This window comes from Gallus gallus, chromosome 8 (genome assembly GCF_016699485.2).
Source record: "Gallus gallus isolate bGalGal1 chromosome 8, bGalGal1.mat.broiler.GRCg7b, whole genome shotgun sequence".
NCBI lineage: Eukaryota > Metazoa > Chordata > Aves > Galliformes > Phasianidae > Gallus > Gallus gallus.
This window is the reverse complement of record NC_052539.1, coordinates 22,813,757-22,839,181: the sequence shown is the minus strand read 5'-3', so window position 1 is coordinate 22,839,181 and position 25,425 is coordinate 22,813,757. Positions and strand designations below refer to the sequence as shown.

Here is a 25,425-nt window from a genome sequence, read left to right as displayed (position 1 = left end):
TCAGTTTGGAAACTTACACATGCTGGGTACAACTTTAAGTACCGATTAAGTGATTTAGGACCTCAGTGGTATTTTCAGACCTGATTTAGGTGCCTTGGGAAGGAAAAGATCTTTGTATTTTTACATCAGTGAGATTTTAGGGCATTTTTCTTTGAAGACAGTGATCATACTGTCATTTGCTGAACGTACGTTTGTTCCAAAAAAGTGCATGCAGGTTTGAGGCCAGTTATCCCCATAACAGAATTCCCGACAGGAATATTGTATAGACTTACGTTAAATTACACTGAATAAAATACTATCAAGTTCTAAGTAGTCAAGTTCTCATACGAGCACATGAAAGGTAAGATTAAAATTTTATTGAAAATCATATGCTCAGATGGAAAATAAGGCCATAAAATAAAAGGCAGTGTGAAGAAACAAAACAATCTAATTGATACTAATTTTTTTAATACTGAAAGTCACAGTTTGAAGGCTCAAAGGGCTTTTCAGAGGTGGAATGTGAGCTGCTTGCATTTTGATGAGGCCGACTTTAAAGTAATGTCCTCCCTGATTAGCGCAATGAGCATCATTGCATTTAATTGGGTAATGACCTCTGCTTAGTGAATGTTATAAACTTGAGTGAAATTTGAAAAGAGGTACAACAGTAAGCTGCAGTAATCATGTTTCTATTGGTATTGCCAATTGAAGATCATGAATGATAAACATTCAACCACAACATGTAAGCAGTATTTTCCCTGCAGAATTTAGGCTCAGACTGATCACTTGTCTCTCTTAATATGATTTGTCCTGGCTATTGAAAACAAGGACTCCTCCCTCCCCCGATATCTCTTCTAATGTAATTAGCATCTAGTCAATAATGTTCAGCATTTCATTTTACCGCTTTAATTAACAAATTCAATTTGTTCAAACCGCTGTGAAAACAAATTAAAAGCCCAGTGAATAAAAACCTCTGGTGCCAGAGATGTGTCTAAGGTGTTCACCAACACTTCCACCATTAAATGATCATCTTTTGTACTTTTTTTCCCCTGTAAAAATGATTGGGATTTTTCAAAACTTGTTCTGATTTTTGTTTCCCCGGAGTAAATCCTGATTAATTGAGGTGGGGTTTGTCTGCCTTTTTCATAGTCAAAAAATGGTTTCACGCCCAAAACCCGACTCCAAGGGAACAAAGCAAGGCTTTGTTTTCATTCTGCTGAAGCTGTGAGGAGTGCCGAGCTTTTCCTTTTAAGCCTTTCTGAAAGTTCCTCATCGTTCTTCAGAGTGCCACTTGGGTGTCTCACTCCCCATCCACATCAGCAACTTCCAGTAGGGATTTTTGGTGCAGACCCAGCAGGAGCTGTGCCAGCCACAGCCACCTCCATGGCAGCTTGTGTAGCCAGGACAGGGCTGCTGCCTTCTGCTTTAGCTTTCAGAAAGTGCAGACGCTGGGGCTGGAGATCTGTGCTGCTCTCCCACCTCTGCCCCGTGCCCAGAAAGGACACAGCCTGTGAGGGCCCTCCTGTCCTACGCTTCCATTTCATTTTTTCCCATTTTCTTCTGTAGATGAAAGCATTTACTGTACAAACATCAGCAGAGCTCTGGAAAGGTTGAAACAATACAGAGCGGGTTTAATAACTACTGTAAATGTCCCGCAAAGTTGGTCAACAGAGCAGTGCATCTTTATGTGCACGATAAACACAAACATTTCCCCCCTGCAAGGCGGTTTGGAGGTCGGCCTTCCCTTCCTGAAGAAGGTCACTGGCAACCGCGGGCTTTCTGCCAACACGCAGCATTTAGCTTTGCAATATTCATGCAATAGGTTTTTAATATTTACAGCTTTAGATTTGACACAGCTCTCCTTACGTTTTCTGATTGCTTTGGCTTTTTCTGAGACCTTCCTAAAGTGGCTGTTCCAGAAACAGGTTTTAAGAGAGTAAATGTTAGTGACTGAGAACCAGGGCAGAGAATGGAGGCTGCCGAGGTGAGCATCAGCAGCTGGGGGGGGGATGGGGGACAAGAAAGAGTGGAAGCAGCAGACTGCACGTACTGATTCCCCACTGCCTTTGCTTCACTGGGTGCATGGCAACACTGAGTGCAAGTTGTGAGTTTTCCCTCAGCTGGGAAACCATTGAGTGTCTCTCCTTTGTCTCTCTCTGTATAACCCTTCTATCTGCAATACTGATGAGATTGCTTCGAGAAACTTTCTTGATAGTGACTGGTGGGTATGATAGCATTAAGACGACTGCCAGACTAGAAGGAATTTTTGCATAAACCTCGTTTCTACGGGAAGAAAGGTTGAAAATGGCCTTCAGATTTGCGTGTTTTCCTATGCAGTGCCTGGTAGTTGATTCCCCATGAGAATGTGGAGCCTTTAGTGCTCCATTGAGTTTATCTCCACTTCCAGGTGCTCTAAAGTTCATGGAATTGCATATGAGCTCTGCATTTGAATGTTTTGCAATGTGTTTACTTCTAAAAGTAAAACCAGTGCTTTTCTTGTTTCATCACCCTGCAGGACAATGGTGATATTTACTTCAGGTTGAAGTAGTGGAGGAGGTAAACCACTAAAACCTGAGATCTTAGGATGAAAGAATGACATGATATGAAAAGGGTCATTGTGTATTCATGAAAGCACATTTGAGATATTCAAATGGGGGTGTTTTTAAAATCCACGTTCATATTCCCCACTCTTAACTTCCCTGCAGTGGAGTCACCAATCCCTATCTTTCCTTTAAAACTGCTATTATAATATTTAGAGACACATGCTGGTGGTGTGCCTGAGCAAATCTGCGTCTAAAATGATTGCATCTCTGCTCAGATATGTATAGCTCATGTCTGTCTGTCTCTCTCGGTTTCTTTTCTTTTCCCCTTTTTTTTTTTTTTTCTTTCCCTCCCCAAATGTAGTCGCATGCCAAATGGTATAAATTATCCCACCATCTGTCCTCCTTCAAAACCCCAAGGGAAAATAAATCTAAAGTGTAGCTCATTTTCACCAAAAATGCCGATTGTGAGAGATCCTCACTTTTGCATCCACTCAGTTTGTAACTGGTGGGAAATCTCATAGTCTTCAAATGTTGGTAAACTCGGACCCTTTAGTTAGCTGGTAGCCACTGCTGCCTGTGTTGGGTGGCGGCAGTGGCTCCTGGTCCTCCTGGAGGGCTTTCTGTCACCCCGACCAGTAGAGGAGCTCCCCCTACCTGTTACTTCTGCAGTGTTTTTAAAAGGTGTCTGAACTACTCACATTTTCCTGATATTTTCTTTCAGATTTAAATAATTTAATCTAATTATACAGCTCCTTTCCCCTCCCCCTTGGTTTTGTATTGTAAAATAATAATAAGGAAACTGATTTTGCCACGAGTCAATCTGTGAATCAAGTAGCCTTTAGATGTTTTCCCTGTCTACTGAGCATCTGCATGGAGTACTGCTACCGTGTGCGTTTCCTCCATTCTGTCTTTCTTACTTGTCTGCTGGAGCTGAAATGCTAATTGCAATTGAATAGGTTTGTCACTGTGATGCCACAGTGCTGCTCTCCCTCTGGTGTGCTTGGTGGTGTGTTTGCTCACTGGGAGTTGGGAGCCCTTACATTGAGGAATCAAAAGAGCAGGTGGGATCCTCTTCTTACCGCTGCTGCCACATCATGCAGTGAGCCAAGCTGGCTGAACCATGCGGTCCTGTGTAAACTCACTGTAGTGGTGGCATTCTCCAAAGCCATGTCAGTAAATCCATCTTCTGCTAACTGCTTACCAATATAGGTGATGAGCGTGAGCAAAGGCAGCTGAATCTGGGATAGTTCTGAAGTCCTGGGCATTTTTTATTTTTTGCTAAGTTTTTATTAAATGGGGAACTCATCAGCTATGCTTCCACACTGCTCTCTAACATATTCCATGCTCAGTTGATCTGAAGAGATAAAGAGAATCAGATTTGAGATTAGGAGAGCTTCAAATGCAAAGACCCATCAAAGATATCTAGCCCTGGTGGCATGATGATTTATATATTACCAGCAGAGCTTTACAACGGAGATGAAATGAAGTAGGTAGTCCTGCAACCTCATATATAAAAACTTTATCATTTGAAGGAATCCATGTGACCCTTGAAATAGTCTTTAAAATCTCCAGAAGATTGAAAGTTGTCCACGTTACATTTGTGAACATTATACTTCTTATATCACTTTAGGAAGAAGGTAAAGCAAATAATTTTTTCCCACATTTTAGTAATAGTAAACGTATAACGGGTGAGCTTTTTTACTGGGCTTGTAGCCAATATATCCACATTGTGTTAATTTTATGTAGCAGTACATGAATAATACACCACCAACGGCACGCTCCCAGAATTTGCTGTGGTCAGTAAGATTTGTCCTGGCTGAATCCAGGGGCCTTAATAAACACATAATTCTGGCTTGCTCTCAGGATATACATTCAGGCAGATTTTTCATCAGTTAGAAGCTCACCCATTCATATTCCTGCATGACCACACTTATGACTGCAGACACTGAGTGAAATTTTATTTCAGTTGTGCACAGAAATATTACTCAGATTTTTGGATTGCACTTATTTTAATTTGGTACTGTGATTGGAGCCCAGTCATGTTAAAGATATGTATATAAGTGGCATTGGGAAATTCGTATACATTTTAGTATGTATCCTTTGAAAAAAATTCCTTTGCCTCTACAGAAAGCAGGTTAGCTGGAACGGTGTGCATTGTTACAGAAAGAATTTCCAGATCACAATTTTTAGTAAAACTGTGGTCTTCTGGCTTAGCTCTGACAGCTATTCTGTTTCAGACAAAGATCTTTTCCAAATTTTCCACCACTGGAGTGGTGGCTACCCCAGCTTGTGTCGTTAGGCAGAAATGAAGCATAGTTATTGAAAGATGCAATTTAGCACTCAGGTATTTTATGTTCCTTTCTAAGGCAGTGGTCCTGAATTAATTTCTTCTTATTAACTAAGCACACATTTTTCTGTTAGCAGAAGTACAGGGGCTGCTCTCCTATTTTATTGTGTTGGACCATGATGTCAGAGGCAGATGGTGGGATGGCTGTGGATGTTGAATGTGACTTTCATTTCTTTGGGCCAATAAAAGATGGACTGTGTGGGCAACATTTTCCTTGCAATGGTGCCATCACAGGAGCTGTAAAACAGTGGGTCATCTCTGCTGGTGCAGATATTTATGAACACGGCATGCAGGCTCTAGTTCTTTGCTAGCAAAAATGCACAGCTAATGGTGATGGCTACGGTGAAAAATAATGTTCTGTAGCTGAGAATTTGCTCTAAGAAGTAGTGTTATTGTGCTCTTTGTATCTGTTGTAGTTTCCATGGAAATAAATAGGAGGTATTACTTGTGGAACGAGCTAATATTTAACCCTGTTATCTTGTGGATCTGTGCCCACTTAACCCACCATGATAATCCCAATTCTTCCCATCCCCAACAGACATGGAAAATATAGAACTTGATGTCAGAGGGACACTGCCTTGGATCTTTACCTTCTCTACTCTCCAGAGTTCTGGAGGAAATTAACAATTATTGAGACATAAGATCTTTCAAATGTCAATGACCATCAAGGTCGGAATCAATTTAGTATGCTCTGGCTTATAATGACAGATGAACTGATAATTTTGTCCCGATTCCTGGATGTGTTTGAAGCATTCTCCAAGTGTTACGTCTAGTGATATATTTAAAATCTATTTGCCTTCAGTTTTCTATCTGTAAAACAGAGATAATGGTACACCTCAAAGGTGTATTGTCAGGCTTAATCCAAAAATTTTTATAAAGTTGCTTTCAGCTTCAGAGGTAGAAGGCACTAAAACAGCGCAAAGGATTATTCATACTATTATTATTTTATGAGTCATACCAAGATGTTTCTTCCTCATAAGAATTCGAATAAGATCTAATTTCCTTATTGCATGGAGGTATTTTCAAGTTTCCGCATTTCCTCAGGAGCAAACTACAGCTGCTGAAGTGACCAGTAACTTATTTCAGAGCCAGGTTCAGTGTCAAATTCCCTTTTAGTTCTTAACTGTGTTGATATAATCTGACATAAGCACAAAGATTGATGCCTTCCAATTACCTGTGGTTTGTAATGTCAGGTTGATAATTTTGCATTTCTAGAAGCTCAGGTTAATAACCACTGTGATGAAGCTGAATAATTTATGGATTTTCTGGTCCTCCAAGTTAGGAAGAAGCCTTAATAACACATTTAAAAAAAAAAAAAAAAAAGAAAAAGAAAAAAGAAAAAAAAAACTGATTACCTGTGATTGCTGTTTTATGAAGGTATCTGTTGTAATAACATCAATCTGGGTAGGAAACAAGGCACAACAAGGCACAACAGGTGTGTTAAATAGATAAACAAGGACAGATGAGGGGTTGTACAGGCGAGATGATAATTCTGAAGCAAACGCATTAGCATAAAAGTAGAAATCTTAGCTTGCTGCTTGCCTAACCAGTGCCAGATTGGAGTGACTTGTAGCTATCACTCAGAGGCAGAGGAAGGTGTTAAGAACATGTTTAAATGAGAAGACGGTGGCAGCTCTACAAATTTTGACAGTCAGTTTATCTGAGGCACAAGTTCTTTGCTCTTTGTTCTTTACCAGTTCCCGAAGGGCTTGATTTTCAGAAGTGCTGAGCACTTGCAGCTTCTATTGACTTCAAGTGGAGTTTTAAGTGTTCTGCACTTGTGAAAATCATGCCCAACTGGATTAGCACAAAGAGGTTTTTCTTGCAACATCAGCCAGGAATCTCTTTGCTTCGTACCTGACTTTTCCAGCAAAACACAGTTGCTGTTTCCTAACACAGGCAAAACTGTATTATTCTATTATGTATTTCAGTTCCTTGGTGTCTTACTGAATATGTGTTGGACTTTATTATGCATTCATACCATTTCTCACAGAGTCAAAGAAGTAAGAGATGGAAAAGACCTGTGAGGGCAGCTACTCCATGTCTCCAGCAGTTCAGCATTGTTTGTTTCAGTATGTTTTCTTGTGTTTTGTCCCTCTAAAATACAGGAAACATTCTCATTTAAGGTGACAGTGACAAAGGCAGTGTTCTGCCTTTTATCTTTCTTTGAAAAATAATACACATATTTGGGGAAAAAAAAAAAGAAAGAATATTTTAAATCCTCCCTCTGAATTAAGAAAGATTTTCTTTTACAGAGTATTCTTCCTCTCATATTGTCATCACAGGCAGATTTTTCATTAGAAAATAAGATTGTAAATGCTGGATTTTCTGTAGATGGGATTCTACTTTGTTTGTTTATTTATTTATTTGAGTGATGCATAAGAATGGTGATCTCTATTTCTGCTCTATTCCTGTTTCATTGATCTCTCCCTCGCGATTTCTGGATGCTTCTCCCCTTTGGCATGAGACCAGGGATGCAAAATACCCTGCCAACTACATCCAACTATGTATGTGTTTTAGTTCCACAATCAAATATATCTTTAGCCACCGTGTTCTGGAGAAGTCATTGCAATAGACATAGTGGGCCATAGTGCTGCTATTAAATCCAAGCTGATGACAGGAGGAAGTGTAGTCATTCCAGCAATAAAACTGTCTGCCCACTGCAGTAAAGGCTCTCTCCCTCCTCTATGTGCATTAAATACAATTATTGGAAGAGCAATCTCTGGATAAATTTCAATAGAATATTTCCCATAGTATTCTTTTCTAGGGCAATAGAATTTGTTGTCTGTTCTAAAAGTCCTTATAAAAACAGATATCTTTTGAATTCCTCATTATTTATGTTCTGAATCTCCCTCAAATTTTATCCTAGCAAGATAATATTTGTGTTCTTAAAATTTTCATTGTTACATCTAACATCTAGCACCTGAAGATTTTTGCTTTTATTGTCATTAAAATGACTGACTAAAATCTGGAGGAGGAGGGTAACCTTTAATTTATACTCCTGCTCGAGAAGAGGTCTTTTTATAGTTACATTCAGGTCTTTTTTTTCTTTTTTCTTGTGGATCATCTATACTATTAAATAGTTTTTTTTTTTTTATTCCTATTTAGGAGACATTTCATCTTTAAACCTGTACTTACATTAACTTTTGTACATGGTTGCCCAGGCAACAATGTAATTGCATGAAACAATGGCATTCTCCTATGTACCATTTATGGCAAGTTTGCATTTGAAAAAACTTCTTGTCTTATCATCAAAGCAAAATTTGTAACCTTCTGACAGCTGAAGGAATGTTCAGGGGCCTTGATTCATATTCATTTTCCCTTGTAATTTTAATGGGTACCGTCACCTTTCATTTTCAGGGTAGTTCTTCTTCCCTCTATGATAGTTACTGTTTTACATGAAAATTCTAGAGCAGACAGAAGAAACTGATTAAAAAATAGCTCCAAGAAATGGCTGCGAGTACCATTGTTCTAGCTTGTAGCCTGTGAAACTGCCACTGTTTAATTGATCTTCTATAAGCTTATCTTTCCAGTGAGATGTACCATTATTGTACATTAATCAGTGCCTCCAGACATTATCACTGAGGTAACCAAGAGCTAATCAAGCTAGAATGGAGATGGCAGACGCAGAGATGTGTCACGGATGCCTTGCTGTGTTCGAAGTCTGTCAGAGTTTCAGCTTCCAAAGAAACCTGTTTTCACAGGGCTGCAGACTGTGTATAACCTTGTCATAGCAGTGGAAGAAGGGGCAAGCACCCTGAATGTCAAACAGGCGGGCCGTGTGGGGAGCTGGCGCTCCTGGAACCTTCTCCGTGGCAAAAAACAAAGTGACACTGTAATAATAGTAATAAATGAAGCTATTTAAGAATAAACAAAATGTTGACATGTTGATTAGTTTTTGCTAAATAGCCGTTTCCAGGGGAAAGAGAATCAAGCAAAGCAAATTTACAGAGGAAAATATTCAAAATATATTAATCAGTCATTGCGAAGTGCCACTAGAAATTGCATTTGTTCTTTTTAATTGATTTTATTTTATACACGCTCATATAGAAAAATAACCACCCCTCTGAGTTTTCCTGAATGTTATTTCTGGCAGCTAGACACCATCCTGGGAAAATAACAGAAGAGAAAAACAGTACGTAAGTGTACCAGATTCATTAAATCAATTTAACTAAAAGTATGCTTATTCTTGGAGAAAGATCTGTTGACACTTCACTGTCAATTGTCAGAATCTGTAATTTGAGGTAGAGTGGAGCTTAAGTTTTGAAGGGAAGCGGCTGAATCTTTGTGCTGTAGGTTCTGTCATGTGAGATGAGTTACAACTGCTGGCATGTCTGGGCTGCTTACATGTTGGCATGTCGATGCCTTGGTGGCATCCTTGAAATATTTCCTCCCACCATCTTTCTGGTGCTGGTAGAGAAACAACTCCAGTGCTGGCATCAGTGATGTGAAACTGCATTGGGGCAGGCCTGTTCATCAGTCTTGTCAGTGATACTGATTTGTATAATTCCCCCCAAAACGTATTTGAGGACCTGGGATCTACAAGATTACCTGAACTGTATGCCAGAATCACAAATTATGCAATGGAGCAGGAATGGGGCTTTCCCCTTAAAAAGGGCATAAAACAAATGGCCTAAGTTTGAGACTGACATACAGTTTGACTTTGGAGATTTTAAGATGTCATTATAATTTGGATCATATATCTTGTTCCAAGAAAGTGTAAATTAAAGAAATACACCATGAGAGATTTAATGACTGGATTTTGCATAGTTTTCACTTTGCAATTCCACTGTTGATGTGTTCCAAATAAAAACAGGTAACTGATCAAAATTTGCCCACTGAATACATATATTGTAAATGTAAAACGCTGAACCAACTGCTTGCTGGCGCACATCCATAGACAAGGAGTTTTGCCAAAAGGTAGTTTGGCTCATTATAGCTAGTAATTTGATTATTAATAAGTGGAAAAATAGTAGTAATAGTTGCTAAGCTTTATTGATCCCATTCTCAAAACCGTATTACTTCCATGGAGTGAATCTTTCAGGACTGATTTACAACTCTCATTTTGATTTCAGCAAGGATCTTACATTCATGATGGTTTGCAAGACCATGGTCATGAATGAAGATGTTTCCTGTTGGGTGGGAGAGAAGGATTGGTTTTGTTTAATTAAAAAAAAAAAAAAAAAAAAAAAAAAAAAAAAAAAAAACCACCCTAAGAAATGGAAATACTGCAGAGGGATAAATGTTTCCCTTTCTGAATATAAACATCTTGGCATCACCTCACTGTTTATTTTCAAAAACTGTCTAAGTTTTGCTTCGATATTTATCTAACAGCAGGGGATCATTATCCTGTGACAAAGTTCTATTCCACTGGCATTATCTCTTAATTAGAATTCATCCTTTTCTAGTTCTATGTAGTCAGCCTATACATCCCACAAGTCCCATAAAGCATAATGTAATAACCCAAAAACCCTAATGTTTTTGGGGTGAGAGGGAAGAGGGAAGGCATTGCAGACCATTAAGAGCTGTTTAATAAGCAGCCTGGTATGAAAAGGGCTGCTTTTATTCTATTTCATTTTAGGGATAAGGAAGAGTCCAAAGTCCAACCTTACCTGAACAGCTGTATAAAGTAAGGCTTTGGGGCTTTTTCTCGTTTTCTTCCAAAATACATAACATTATTTTTTTTTTAAGGAAAGAACAACAGAGGGGATTGGTCCATGAGAATCTCTAATTGCAGTAATTCCTATGCCAATATGATTCTTTTTGAAATGTTTTCCTGATAGTGTTTTGCATGAGGTAGTGCATGAGGATAAAAGAAAATCCCCCTAAAAGTCCCCAGCCTGTAAATTAGCCCTTGTGTAACTTTACCTAATGTTTTAAAGAGATGTTCCCTGTTCTGCTTCTCGCTGTCTTATCATCTTCACTTACACCTTGTAAATTCATTCAGATGTTCAAACCCTTTCTCTGTCCAGTGATACAAAGGAAAGTGTAAAAGATACAAAAGCAAACTATTAGCAAGTTTATTAAATCCACGGAAGTTGTATCTAATTGAAAAGTTTGCCAAGTTTATTTAATGATGTAGTGCTACTGAGAGCTGTTATAACTTTATTGTATTGAATTATGCAATATCATACTCCATTGTCAAATGTTTCCTTGCTTCTCATTAAGGCTATGATTCATGCTAATATTATATCATTTAGACAGGTTCCTCAAGCGGTGTTTTATTATTATTTGTTAATTTATGAAGCACAGCTTCAGTGCATTGTGATACTCTACTATTTTAAGGAGGGATAGAATATTAAAGAACAAAATGCATGCAGATAGTCAAGGATAAGTTAGCTACTGGGAGACAACGTGTGTAAAAAGATTAAAAAGACCCTTAATATGCCCCTCAGGAACATAGAATCATAAAATTGCTCAGGTTGGAAAAAGCCTTAAAGATCATCAAGTCCAACCACAACCTAACCGTACCACCCAAACTCTACCAACCCACCACTAAATCATGTCCCTGAGCACCACACTTTTCCTAAATGTTGTCTTCCCTTTCACAGGAGCTCACATTTCTTATAGTTTTAACCTGCCTTACAGTGGAAACTGTTGAATTTCTCCCCTTTCTGCAACAAAACAATGAGAAACAGTCATTTTAGCAGAAGTGATGTAGCCAAGGGTGGATTTACTGACTTCTCAGTTTTTGATGCTCTTGTTCCAATCTTGAAATTTCTAAATTGCCTTTACTACTATTACTGGATCCAGTAAGTCGGTACTTCTTTTTAATTTCCCTGCTATTATAAGCCACTCATGGAGTGCAGGTGTTATGCTAGATGAATATGCCCATGCATTTACAGTGAAAATTCAGATCAAGTATAGGCATTCACAAAGTTTTCCACATTTCTCCTGGTGGTTGTGTCCACTGTGCTGGCTGGGAAAGTGTTCTGCTGATCTTTTGGCCTTCCCTTTAACTACGTCACACTCATTGCTACGTGAGGCCTTCTTGCACTACTCACCTGGTGTGGTGGAAGGACTGCATCTTCCTTCAGTCTTCTCTCAGCTCATCTGACCTGCTATGATTACAATGATTTTTCTGCTTTTTATTTCCCTAGAAGGACAGATTTTTATTTCTACATCCTTGAGAAGTGGGAGAGAATCTTGGAGCTAAATAGGTCACCAAACCTCGATCCAGTTCTTAAAATATACTTACATGATGAAAAAACATATTGACATCCTGACATAAATACCGTGCCTCTTCTCTTGTTTCTCAGATTGCTGTGTTCGCAAAGTGTTTGCAATGTTACAGGAGGTATTTCTACACCATAGTCTTCCAGAAGCTGTTGGTATTGTTGTATTGTTGATGGAGAATTACAGGGCAACGATGGCTTCATCAAATTATGGATTCAAAATGTAATCTTACAAATAGAAGGAACCAGGTGATTTGAAATCCAACCACCTCACTCACAGTCATGGAAATCTTCATACTAGAATCAAAACCTCGAAGTGTTTATTCAAATAGTGCAGAAAATAGTATAGCACAAAGATGGTTCTCACATATAGAAATTGAATTGTTCTTCCAGGAAGCGATCTGAATCAACTTTGATTTTGCATAAAGCACTTTTTGCTTTTATTTAAGGAAAAGAAATGTAAGTTTTTCAGGAAGTATCTGAGATGTTTGTGCACTCATTACAAAATGCCAAACAGTAAAGTGCTTACAAAAAATACTGCACTGAACATGGTGATATTTGTCTCCTTTTTAACATTGGCTGTTCTTAAATTCTTCCAATTCCATTTGCTTTGAAAGAGAAGTATTAAAAGCACAGATTTATTATCTTTTTTTCCAAGTTCCCCATTAGTGGTCATTATTTTCCTGCTTTTGTCCTTTTTTTCCCCCCTTGCAATTTTGCTGTGAGTGATTCTCTCTGTCATCTTGCCGTAAATTGATTAATACTGCCCACTGATGCAGTGCACCACATGGCTAATATATCAGTTAAATGGAAACAGCAAACACCACCTGCTCCTTCAGGCAAATGGCACTTTGGAAAATGGAATGTGTAATCAATAGAATTAAACCTTAAGCAAAGCACTGCAAACAAATCCAGGGGCAAGGTCTTTTTAACTCTATGGTATGAAAGATTTTTCCTTTTTTTTTTTTTTTTTTTTTTTTAAATGATTGGCTTTCTTTCAAGTATATCAATTATTTTCTGGTGATACGCAGTATTCTCACTGTAAGTGTTCTCATACAATTCTGTGTTGCTTGGATCAAAGGTGATATTTTTATATGAAAAGTTTAAGATGTGTTTGATTCCCTTTACATGCTGGAGATTTACAGGACAGGACCAATGCTTGTCAATGGCAGTGATAGGTAATAGGATAAATCCTTCCCACTGATGGGGAGATAAACGCCGCTTGAATTTCACTTTCAAATCTGCTAGAGACTGCTTAGCATTAAGGCATTGCCTCGTTTGTGAGCACTTTAAAGATTAGGGATTTGAAGAGCAGATGCAAAAGACAGACAGAACTTTTCAGCTGATGCCAGAAAGATCTTCCCCTAGTAAAATATGTTTTAGAAATAACAATATTGGTCAGCTGTGGTTCCCTGGTGAGAGTAAAAGTTTGAAAAAAGTATTTAAAGAGAAGGATAATAAATACAGGGGAGTAAATAAGAGCAGAGTACTCTTGCTATTTACATACAATAAGAGGGATAATCTGTGATCAAGAACCTTTGGAAGGAATGTCTGACTCCTTTAGGAAAGGAAATCATGGCTTGAGGGACTTCGTGCTGTCTAACACTCAGTGTCTAGTAACTCTAGTAACTAGTAACTGCTTTGGCTCAGCAGATGGCTAAGGCAAATGAACTCTGTCCCTAAACATACACTCCATGGATCAGAGAAGCTCTCAGATACCTTCCACGCTGAAGCAGTGCTGATGGCTCCAGACACTTCATAAATCTGTAGATGAAATCTCATTTAGGACCCCTCTTACACTGTATTCCACACCTGTAAATTGCTATCCTTGACAGATCCGTGAGTCTGTTTAGAGCTGCATTTTTGTCTCAGATAAAGCTTGTTAAAAAAAAAAAAACGAAGAAGGCCAATCATTAGTACATACCGAGTGACAAACAAGTAGTCAGCTACAGTTACAGGAAAATAGCCCGGGTCTATCTCACGGCTGCTTCTAACAACTCACAGCAGACTCCATTCTCTGTTTGTGGTGTACTAGTAATTACGTTCTCACTGGCAGGATTTAGAGTTTGGTTGCCAGGGCCCAAGCACCATGTAGCAAGTGTTTTGGTAATGAATAAAGACGGCAATCAGCAGCAACCTGAGAGCTAGCTGAATGAGACAATCTGGCGGGCACTGAGGGGGTCCTGCTGGCTTGCTCAGATGGGCAGCAGGCAGGGATGAGATAATTGATAGGAAAGGGTAATGAAAGGAAAGGAAGTAGGAGGGGGGAGAGCAGAGAACAGATTTAGAAAATAGACAAAGATTTTGACCTTAAAGCTAATAGGCTACTTAGGATATTATTTTATAAAGGCTGGGATAAAATGAGCTGGCAGCTGAATGTCAGTAGAAAATAATCCTTTGTGTATGTGTGTGTGCTTGTGCGCGTGTGTGTGCGGCGGGCTGGGGAGGGAGGAAATCCCCACATGCAGATCTTAGGTGATCTCTCAGAAATAATAGAAAATACGCGAGTGGTTATGTGTAGGATCCATACTAGGATCCATGCTCTCTTACCTACACAGCCTGCTAAAACACATCAACGCAATTGTGAACTCTCATGCTTATAAGGGACAAATTCAAGGCAACAAACAGATATGGCCTATTTCTGTAAATAAGGAAGGGTTTCATATTTTGGAAAAGTGAATTCTGATGTGAGGCTTATTATTATTGAGTGCAATAAATGGAGTTCTGCTGATTTTTAAAGACCTTGGCCTGTTTAACTTATCTCATAATCATAAATGCTATGAAAATCCCTACAAAAAGCAGCACATTTTCAATTGTAGGACCTGGAAAAAAAGGAGATTGTAAGGGTTAGAGATGCAGTTGTACTTATTTTTCTTTGCAGATAAATCATTTACTTAGACATAATTACTTTAGCCTTCACTGACATGGGAATTAAACTGCAGATTAAATCCTTAGTCACAGAGATCTAACACTTCCCAAGACACAAGAGACAAGTTTTGTGGAACAAAGCTCTTTCCCTGTCACTTTGCATCCTTCTGACACCAGGCAGGAGTTCTTGCAGCCTTGTGGGCATAACAAGGGGTTAACTTTTTGCATTGACATTTCTTTGTTGTTGTTGTTCTTTTTTTTTTTTTTTAAAGAGTGACCACAGAGGTCAAGACAAATAGGTGGGAAGATGGCAGTGTGAACCACATGCATATATATTATACTTGGTAGTGGGACATTTTTTTTAGATCCTCTTACATATTTTTAGGTTATGTTTTCGATTAATATTGACAAGCCCATATAGCCACACCTAAAAATGTAGTAATGCTAGATGTTCTTGGTTTTGGGCAGAAGTACACCAGCACTTTGGGATATTTGCTATTGAAAACGTACTGTACCTGCTAGAAGTTAGCCACAAATGCACCTTTTCCTGCCAAAATTTCAAACAGAAAAGGTATTCTTCATTTTCTGGGATTCTGAAAAATTTCATGCTGTGCTACTGTGTAGAGTTCATCAGTGCACCACTTTCTGAGAAATATGGAAACACAGTAGTGATAAAAGAAATAATTCCATGTAGAGCTTTACAAAGCGCTTTGGGATCCTTTGAGATAAAAGGTACTATGTCAGATGTTATGATAGGTAGTAGTTATTAATATCTGTCATATTGTGACTTTCTCAATCACTTTTATTGGGCTTAGAACAGTCTCTTTACCCAATTTACCATAATTGTGATGCGACCCATATTGTAACCTCCTTCTTTCCAAGACCTTTTGATATATATTAAAGATGCTCTCCACGACCTTTTCCTAAAAGCTTTTTAATTGAAATGTTGTCATGCAGCTTCCATATTTAAGATCATTTAGTACTTTGATGGCTTCCAAACACAAGTTGAAAGTCTATTACAAATGGGGAGGAGAGTAAAGAGTTGGTTTTTCTGTGGGCCTGTTCCAGATGCAGCAGTAAGTGCTCCATCTAGTGCTTCACTGGATGCGCCAGGATGCTGGATGCTTTGAGATGTGTCAAGTTCATCTCCATCTTTCCATTCTATGAAATTAATACTGAGGTTGTATTGACTTACTGCAAATGCTACTGGCCAAATTGCACTCTAGCAGTGGATGACTTGTTGCCATACAATATACAACTTTTACTTCTCCATCATGTTTGGACACAGAATCCTTTTGCTCAGAGGAGTGTGGTAGAGGTTGTGGCTGGACTCAATTGGATTATTATTTTTCTGGGAGGAGGCTGTTGCATTGTTTTGCAGTTGAGCAATTCTTAGAGTATCAGAGTCCTGTCTACTTGTTAGTAAGTTATAGTACTATTCATTATTAATGTTAAAAATAATATCATTTTTGTCTTGGTAAAACTATTTCTATGACTGAATTAAAACTGTTCTCCAAATATTATTATCTGAATGCCGGTGTAAACACTTTTGACCTCCAGAAATGCTTGTGTTATAAGCTCATAAACTAAAAGATATTTCAAATATATTTTCTTGAAAATGAAGAACAGTTACGACTCCAGACTGGGTAATTCAGATTCAGACTAGGGAAGAGAAAGCTATGCACTCAACAGTGACTGCATCCCAAAATAAACATGTAAGCTAATTCTTTTGACACATAATACAGAGAACATAATTCAGAGAACATAATTCAGCACAATGAGTAGGCAAGGTCCAAAAGTGATCATCCCCTTTATTCTGAATTGTAAGTAGAAGCTTCTACAATGGTAAACTATAATATTGTTTCATAATGACAAAAATCTAAACCTTCACTAAGTTCAGAAAAGGACGTTATTTGTTATACTAGAGCACAATGCTGTATTGCAATTCAGAAGTGGATTTATTCATGCTACATCTTTCTGTTGTATATTCTTTACACAGGGTTTTCACCAGTTTCATCTTTTGACCTTCCACACATGGAGAGGCGCAGGGTGTGCAGCAAAGATCAGACACTGCAGATAAAAAATCTGCAATGTTGATTAGACAAGAGAATTATTCATTGGGCCAGATTCTCTGTGGTATAATTTTACTTAGCTGTATTGAGTTCATTGACTGATCTTTATTGACCTTATTTCTTTGTCTTCATCACGGGTATTCTGATCTACATCAGCTGAGGATCTGGCTCTCAGTATTTAATTTGCACAATAGATGATAGAAAGTCTTTAGAAATGGAATCTGCAGTGTAATTAATGAGAACTGATGCTTAACATTGGATCCTTTCCCAATAGCCTCTTATGTGGCACTAAACATTATGGGCCAAGTACTGATTTCACATTTTGACGCCAAATTCCTATTGACCTCAACAGGAGCTTCATGTGAGAAATGATAGCAGGATATATTCTATTATTTCTTGAAAAGGTCAGTGTTCTGATAAAAGTGGATGAAGCTGTCTTTTTCATAGCTGTCAAGCAGCTTGGCTTAATGTAGTCATGGAATCTCACCAGGATAATAGAAATCTGTCGTGCTTGCCTTGGTATACCACATTGTAGCTAAACGTGAGTCCTTTTCCTTGCTTTATATGATGGCTGAAATTCAGACTTTTTGAATCGTATATTAACTAGTGAAAATATGAGTGGCCCCAGTTGGAGGAAAATGCACGTATCACTCACCAACATGCGTTAACCACTTATATTAATTCACTATTGAGTTCTTACTTCTGTGTTTTATGTTCTGTGCATGAGGAAGGAAAATCTTGAGTAGATTTTTGGCTTTCGGTTAATAGGAGGGTAATAAGTCCAATTCAGACACCGAACAGCATTAGCTTCCAGAGAAAAATCAGTTGGTTGCTGATCACTCAACACTACTTGTGGCTCTGGCAAAGACTAATGAAAATATTCGTTAAATTTGATATAGGTCTCATTTACCATTATTATAGTTTTGTGGATCCACCATTTTGTATCTGTGATTTTTGCCTGTATCTTGATGTCCCAAATTGCTTTTTAAGTGTGATCAGAATAAAGCTGCTTTGACTGTTTTCCGGTGTCCTGCAAAGAAACTACTTGTCCCTACAATCCACCAGGGGAGAATGGAACAGTATAAAATCAGAACCATAAAAAGATATTTAGTGGCACATTTTCCCCTGCAGAGTTGTTAAATGTGCCTGGAGCCCAGCTGGATGAGCACTAGCCCCATCTAGCCCATCCAGTACTATAGCTTCCTCTGTGGGAGCTGCCCTGAAGCCTGATCTCCTTGGCACAGGCTCTGTCCTTTCTTCATCCCCTCTCTTTCCATTTTGTCTTTCAGCTGCCAGGCTCTCACCCTCTGAGCCTGTATTCATTGCTCATTTTCCCCGCTAATGAGGATTTGTAGGTTCTTTTCTTGCAGCAGTTGGTAAGGGCTCAGGCACATTTGTCCTCATATGGTATCTTTTTGTCCCAGCCACTTTTACAAGCATGAACATAGGATGAAATTCAAATGTTCCCTCTTAAAGTGTTTGACTTGCTTGCAGATCATTTTGTTGTGGGTTTTTTTTTTCTTTTTTTTTTCATTCCTTTCCTCTGTATGTTAAAAGACAGAAAGATTCCCTGATTCCATAGTGTTCCTAGTAGCTTCCCAAATCCTATTTTAGGAAGACACTTCAGATCCTTCAGTCCTGATGATTCTTTGTCTCCTTTAATCTCCTTTTCAGCCTCAAAGATTTTCTGTTGAGAAAACCCTCCGCATGAGCTCTTGAAATAATACCATGCTTAAGGGGAAAGGAGTGGGCGCCACAATGGCTTTTTGAATCCTTGCACCTAAGCAAAACTGTTCTCTGCAGAACAGGCACTGGTGCAAAGTGGGGGTGCATGGCTTTCTGGTTGTGTTAAGTTACTGGTCTCCATCTGTAGATGTCTACAGCCCTATCAGATCCTGCTTCAGCATTTGGCTGAGTTTTACTCCAAGCTAGGAGCTTGATCTGGGGCTTCCTCAGTAACTGGTGACGAAAAAGACAATTATAGGGTGAATTTGATCTTTGGTTAGTTCAAATGCTTTCTAGAAGTTTCTGCCTCCCCTTAGCTGTGTATGTTTTTTAAGATTAATTAATTCCTAAATAAGCTTTATCAATTCATCTACAAAAGAAAGTGTTTCCTCCTTAAGCTAATCTTGAGATGAGGGAGTAGTTGCCAGGATATTTTCTGGACAGGAACCTTGATTTTGGAAAAGACTTCTTTCACCTGAAATAGCCTGGATATTTTTTCCCTTTTTGAGAGGTGCTGTAAGGCTGCAGTGTCCCCATTCTTTCTTGGAAGAATGAATGAAATGGCATGGATGTTTGAGGAATGGTAGCGTTTGGGTAAGGCTTTATTTCTGACAAGTCCTGACACTTAATAAGCTTATATATACTATTATAAAAACAGTTTGCTGTAGTGAGTAGCACATAGGCTTCTGTATGGGCTTCCTTTCTGGGAAACAATGATCCCATCAAATTGCCAGTATGACTCATGCTAAGTGTTTGAATCATTTTTATTACACCACTGATGATGGCTTGGAAGGCAAGTTTTTGGTCATCAATTTATGCTGCATCTTTTATATTGACTGACTCTTGTATATCAGAAACATGGTCAGTTAGACATTTTTATGAGTTCAGGGAAAGATGTTCTGTGTAAATAACATCTAGTCAAGAATGAAATTCAAAACGGGCGCGTATGACCTGATAATGTATAAGTGTGATGGCTTTAGAGCTGTATTTAGTTTGTAGTATACTAAATCAGAGAAATGGATAAAAAGATTGCCCAACTGAAAGAAATATGCATTATGATGCTGAAGGAATGAAAAGTTTTATTTTTATGCATAGACAGCTAGGTCCTGAAACATAACTGAGAACTAATAGTTTCAGGGGAAAAAAAACAGTGAAAAAGAAAAAAAAAAAGAATCAAGCAGGCAAACCTCCCCCTCCTTTTTACTATTTCTTTTCTGTTGTAAGTTTGTTTTCCAAATATTTCCGTCTTTGTTACACAGACCATTAGATAATAATAAGTATTCAATTTGATTATTTTAAGTTATTAACAGCCTAGCATTGGTTGTGTGTATACTGCATAGATAGCGGAGTTATGTACTTTTCCAGGATTCATTTTTCACTTTATAGCTCTTTCTTTGCTCTATATTGCAACTCTTTAACACGTCTTTACAGTTCTGCTTCCTGACATCTTTTATAAGTTTCAGATACACTTTATATCTTGTTCTTCCTTTACCTTGAAGCCTCTGCCAATAGAATTTGAGAATATTATGCAAATATAGGTTTGGAAGCTGAGAAGAAACTGGGTCATTTCCCCCAATACTTAGTTTTGCAGACTTCTGTGTGACCAAACAAGGATGCAATTCAAAGGAGCTTTGGCTTGGGTTGAGCACCCCCTTACAGGTGAGCTATGAGCAAACAGAGGAAGTGATGAAGGATCTGGTGATTCCTCCCACCCCGCTGTCCATCATCACTCTGATTTACAAATAATCCAGTTGAAGTGCAAAAAGGAGTTTAGACCCGAAGGCTCACATGACTGCTTTTGTGAAAGGATGCTGAAATATATTATATTTAAACACTTCCAGTACATGTATATAAATGCTACCTTCCAAATAGCTGGAAGCTTTTCAGCCTTTTTATCTCAGCAAAAGCTAAATATTATGCCTACACTTTCTAATGAAGAAGGGTTTTTTTGCCTCGGTTGTACTTTAACCACTACATTAGACCGTGTATGAAAAACTCAATAATATGCCTGAAGAAAAGCCCAAAGAAAAACCCTACCCTAGAGTCTAAGTACATTTATCTCTTCATATTAGTTAAGGGTAAGGCTTGCATGTAGTCCCATTATAATCAGTGGGACTACTCCCATTAGTATGGCAAGCAGGATTTGGCCCTTTGTTTGTGATTACACATTCTCTGCCTGGTCTGTTAGACTGAAGGGTATAATAAAATTAAACTATTGGATTAGAATGGTAATTTCCAAACACAAATCAGCAAGGGAACATGATTACACTCGCTCTTAGGGGATAAAGTGAAACATTCCTATTTCTCTCTTGGTTTATCTGGGCTGCCTATTGGAGGTAATCATGTATCCAGACAAAGATGTGAAAAAAATACTGAAATATGGACAGAATAATGTGTTCCTAAAAAGAAGAGGGGAAAAAAATCAAACAACAAACCATATTCTGTTGATTCTTCTTGACATTTAGAGCAGTAACCACATCTGAAAGCTACCAAAAATCATTAAGGCCTGCTCCTGAACAGATTTCTTTTGTATGGGACTAGGAATAGCTTTTCCACATGAATAGCTCTCTTTATCCAAATAAAAAAACACATTTTTCTTTTCTTGATGAACTAGGATTGTTACTGTAAAACAACGTGCTCTGGAAGGGGCAATGAATTCCAGCGTCAATTGGACTATCATTGTTAGGAACTTATGTGTTCATCCAACCTTGTGGTCTTCAAAAGATGATGAGAGCATGGTTTACAAAACCAATGTTATTACTCATTGGTTCACTGTTAAAGCTGGTGTTCAGAGGTAAAAGCTGAGTTTTGTAGGGCATGAACTGCACTCCTGGAAATTATTGAAAATTGCCCTGTTGAGTTATGTATATTTTGGATCTCACAACAATTTGCATTTCAGCTTCTACAAAGTTCTTTGAAACGCAACACATTAGGCTTCTGTGTTTTCTGTCAGGATAAATAGCATAAACCTCATTTAACAAACAAGCAGAACTGAGGCCACAAATGATTCATGAGCTTCCATCTACAGTTGGACCATGTTTTTAGTCCTTTGAACACCATTTTCCCACTGTATTTCTTGTTTTACTTCATCTCACCTCCCTGACATTTCAGTCTTTTGCACCAAAAGATGCACTGCTATGCTTTCTATTTAACCTCCTAGAAATATGTTGTGTTGCATTTCTTGCCTCAACTTTTTCTTTTTCTTTTTTTTTAACTGCCATGTAAAAGTGCAAGCTGCATGACTTTTAGAGCATATTCACTTTTCCAGAACAATATAAGACCATCGGAAATGCCCCACTGAGTCAAACCATGGTCAAACTGTGCAGTGTCCCTCCAGTGGCAGCAGGAGATGCTGTATAACAAGAGTGGATGAGCCTGACCACTGCCTGCAGTGACTTCCCCTCCCAAGCCCTCAGCACTGGATTAGGGACATTAGAGAGCACATCCCTGCCTGTTCACTTTTGGATCTATTTATGGATCCGTTGCCCCTGAGTTTTTTAATCTCTTTTTTGAACTTGCCAATGCTATCTGCCTCCACAACCCCCCATGGCAACAAATTTGAGAACCTCAGTGCCTGCTGTTTAAAAAAATACACTTTTATCTGTTTTAAGCCTCTGCTCTGCTAGGTTCAGTAAGAATGGTAGCACCTGGATTTAATTGTTAGGTTTGGAGAGCAACGGCTCTGTTATTCTGAATTCTGAATCCATCTTACCCACTACCTCCAGGATTTTATAAACCTCAATCACATCTCACAGCCTTCTCTTCTCCAACTGGATAAGTCCCAGCAATTTCACAGTCTCCTCATTAAGCAGCTTCTCTGTCATCTTGTGCATTTCTAGCCTTTCCCTGTACCTCCTCTCATTCTGCTATGTCCCTCTCAGGAAGCAGAGACCAAGCAAGGTATAAAAAAATGCATGTTCACATGAGTCTGTGTCATAGCAAAATCATTCTGCCTTGTTTGTGACATTTTTTTTGTTGGTTCCCAACATCCTGCTGGGGATTTTTTGGCTGTCATTGTGGCAAATACAAGTGAGAAGTGAATATATGATGTATTCCTTCTTAACTTGGATGGGGAGGAGTGGAAAGAAGTAGTTTACTTAAGTTCTAAATTATTCAGGATGAACTCTTTAAATAATCATTTGAACACAAGCTGCAAACTGAGCTATTTGACATTTTCCTTGTTTTTTACAGGACAGGGATTTTCTCTGTTCACAATTTAAGAAAGCAACACAACACAAAGTGTCGTGCCAATGGTGATTAGGATGGTTTATGGTCAATGCCAGCAGTTTATGGTTAGGAAAAAAACAATAGAATAGATTATCTTAGAGAAGTCTGTTGTTTTTCATATTAACTGGCACTGAAACTGGACCAAGATTTAGGAAAGGAAACAGAGAACATGCAGGAAATGTACATTCAGTTAAAATGATACCCAAATGTTTTAAATACAGCCATTGTAATGGTCTGTGGAGGGCATATCATACTCCTTATAAACCAAGTAGAATGATAAACATCTTTCCTTTGTCTGACATGCTGCAGCTGCTGCAGTCTCTTTTGTGTGATTTACTTACAAGAAATTTTGTTAGGGGAGATGGAAACTGTTGGATTCATTGGAAATGTGGATGGAGCAAAGGGGAAGGTACTGGCACTTGCCCAGGCACCGAGTCAGGATATGTCCAGGATGCTTCCCTGGATCTGGGAGATCCTGGTGGACCCGGCACAGAGATGTGCCCAGTGAGAAAGAAAGATCTGGGAAAGAAGATCTGGGGTACACTGCAGTGCACATACAATGGCTTTTTGCAATAGCTGGAAGTCACATTTTGCTTTGAACTACAGGCAGCCCTATTTGGCTGGTATTGTGTTCCCTCTCATGCTTGTTGCCTGACATAAACAAGCAGGATTAGGTGCAGTATAAACACAGACCAAAAGGACAATCTTTGTCTCTCAGTGGCTTACAGTGCACATTAAATGGGATGACAATCTTTTTCAACCTCTGAAATGACTGTGAGACCAGGATTGCCCAGGAATTCGGATACAACTGCAATGGAGGTCTATATGTACTAGAAAGGATGGATAACTGAATAGAAATGACTGCTCTGATCTCTGTTAGAAATCAAGTGAACTAAATTTTGTGAACATAAAGAATACAAAAAGTAAACTTTAATAATCTAGTACATTACTGGGAAAACAAAGGAAGACTATTCCAAAATGTACTCATTTTCATGGCATCCATTTTTAGATCAACAGTTGTCCTCGGGTGAAGCTGTATAACAGGGACATACAATTGTGTTCCATACTTGCTAACGACTCCCAGTGATATTCATCATTCAATTTCTTTGTCATTAAAAGAAGTAGGTAGATATTAATTAAATACTTTTTTTTAAACAAAGGACAAAACAGAAGGGAAAATCTTAGTTAAGGATTAGGTGGAACTTGTGTAGCTGAATGCTTGACTAATACTGTGGGAAAGAAACTCATTCTTGCTGTACAATAAAGCGTTAACAGAGTTTTCTGTACTGAACTCCAAACTACCACAAAGCAGAGTGAGGAATTCAACAGATAAAGCCCATCTAATAAGAAACCAGCTGAAAGCCCTTAGAAATAAGTGGGTTTCATTCCCTTTAGGTCTCCAGAATTTACAGTATCATCCTTTTAATTACATAGTGATTAAACTTTCATTTCCGTACACTGTGTTAGGTGAAAAAATATAACATTACATTCAGGAGATGGAAGAGAGAGCTTGAAAGTCTTTTCTAAAATATCTGGAGAAGGCATTTTGGTGTTGTACCTCACAGCACTTCAACTGACTCAAATAGGATGTAAGCCAGCCTACTTTCCTTGCTGTAACCCACAGCATTCCTCAAGTTCTTCAGGGAGGAGAGTCCACAATAGTAAAGCAGATGTGTTTTTCTTTCAGTGTCATATGATACAGAGAAATTCAGAAATTTGACACGAAAAGCCTATCTGCCCCATCTTCTAATGGCACGGCAATAACTTTCCACGCAAGGAAGTATCCTCTGCTCCCCATTGCCGTGTGTGAGTAGTTAGAGGCATGATGAAGCATTTTATTATGCTTGTCCAGAGAGAAGAGTATTTGCTCAGCTCTGTCTGTGAAACAGAGCTGGAAATGAAAACTGCCATGATACTTCAATCCAGGCAGGTACCAGTGGAGTTAATGTATTTCAGCCGCACAAACTGCAAATATATGTAACATGGCGTGTATAGAAAGGCCACTGAATCTTTAAAGGGAAACAGGCAGAGCTAATAGGTTTCTTTGAATATAAACATCAGTATATATTTTTGTGACTCAACTCAGCATATTCTATATGGGTTGTAATTTTAAAATTAGTGGTTGGAGGGCGAGATAAGCACCATCAATAAATTAAACTGTAACCCAGCGGTTTAGTCATGAAAGGTTAAAATAAACTTGCTTGATTGATTATGAATTTTAAACAGTTTTTCTTCAATGTAATCAGTGCTCTACCAATGTCATTGCTCATTAAAGAAAAGATTTTCATTCCAACATTTGATTGAGGATGTTTTTTCTCATTTGCATTTTGCTTTCTACCGAGTAAGCATCTTGCCTTCAGAATTATTAGATTTTTTTCCCCCCTTGTCTGTCCATAAAAGCCGTAAAGTGGGATGGAGCAGTGATTTAGAGGGATACTACATAAAGATTGAATGAAGATATTGACTACCAGGCCCTAATGCAAACAGGACTG

At 38.5% G+C, this 25,425-nt stretch overlaps 1 protein-coding gene and 1 long non-coding RNA gene across 10 annotated transcripts in view; one reads left to right on the top strand and one right to left on the bottom strand.

The window, feature by feature from the left end:
• BEND5 (BEN domain containing 5) overlaps positions 1-25,425 on the top strand; it is an 840,137-nt gene that overhangs the window by 381,766 nt on the left and 432,946 nt on the right. The gene's annotated exons all lie outside the window — the stretch shown is intronic.
• Positions 1-25,425, bottom strand: part of LOC112532900 — a 113,171-nt gene that overhangs the window by 86,630 nt on the left and 1,116 nt on the right. The gene's annotated exons all lie outside the window — the stretch shown is intronic.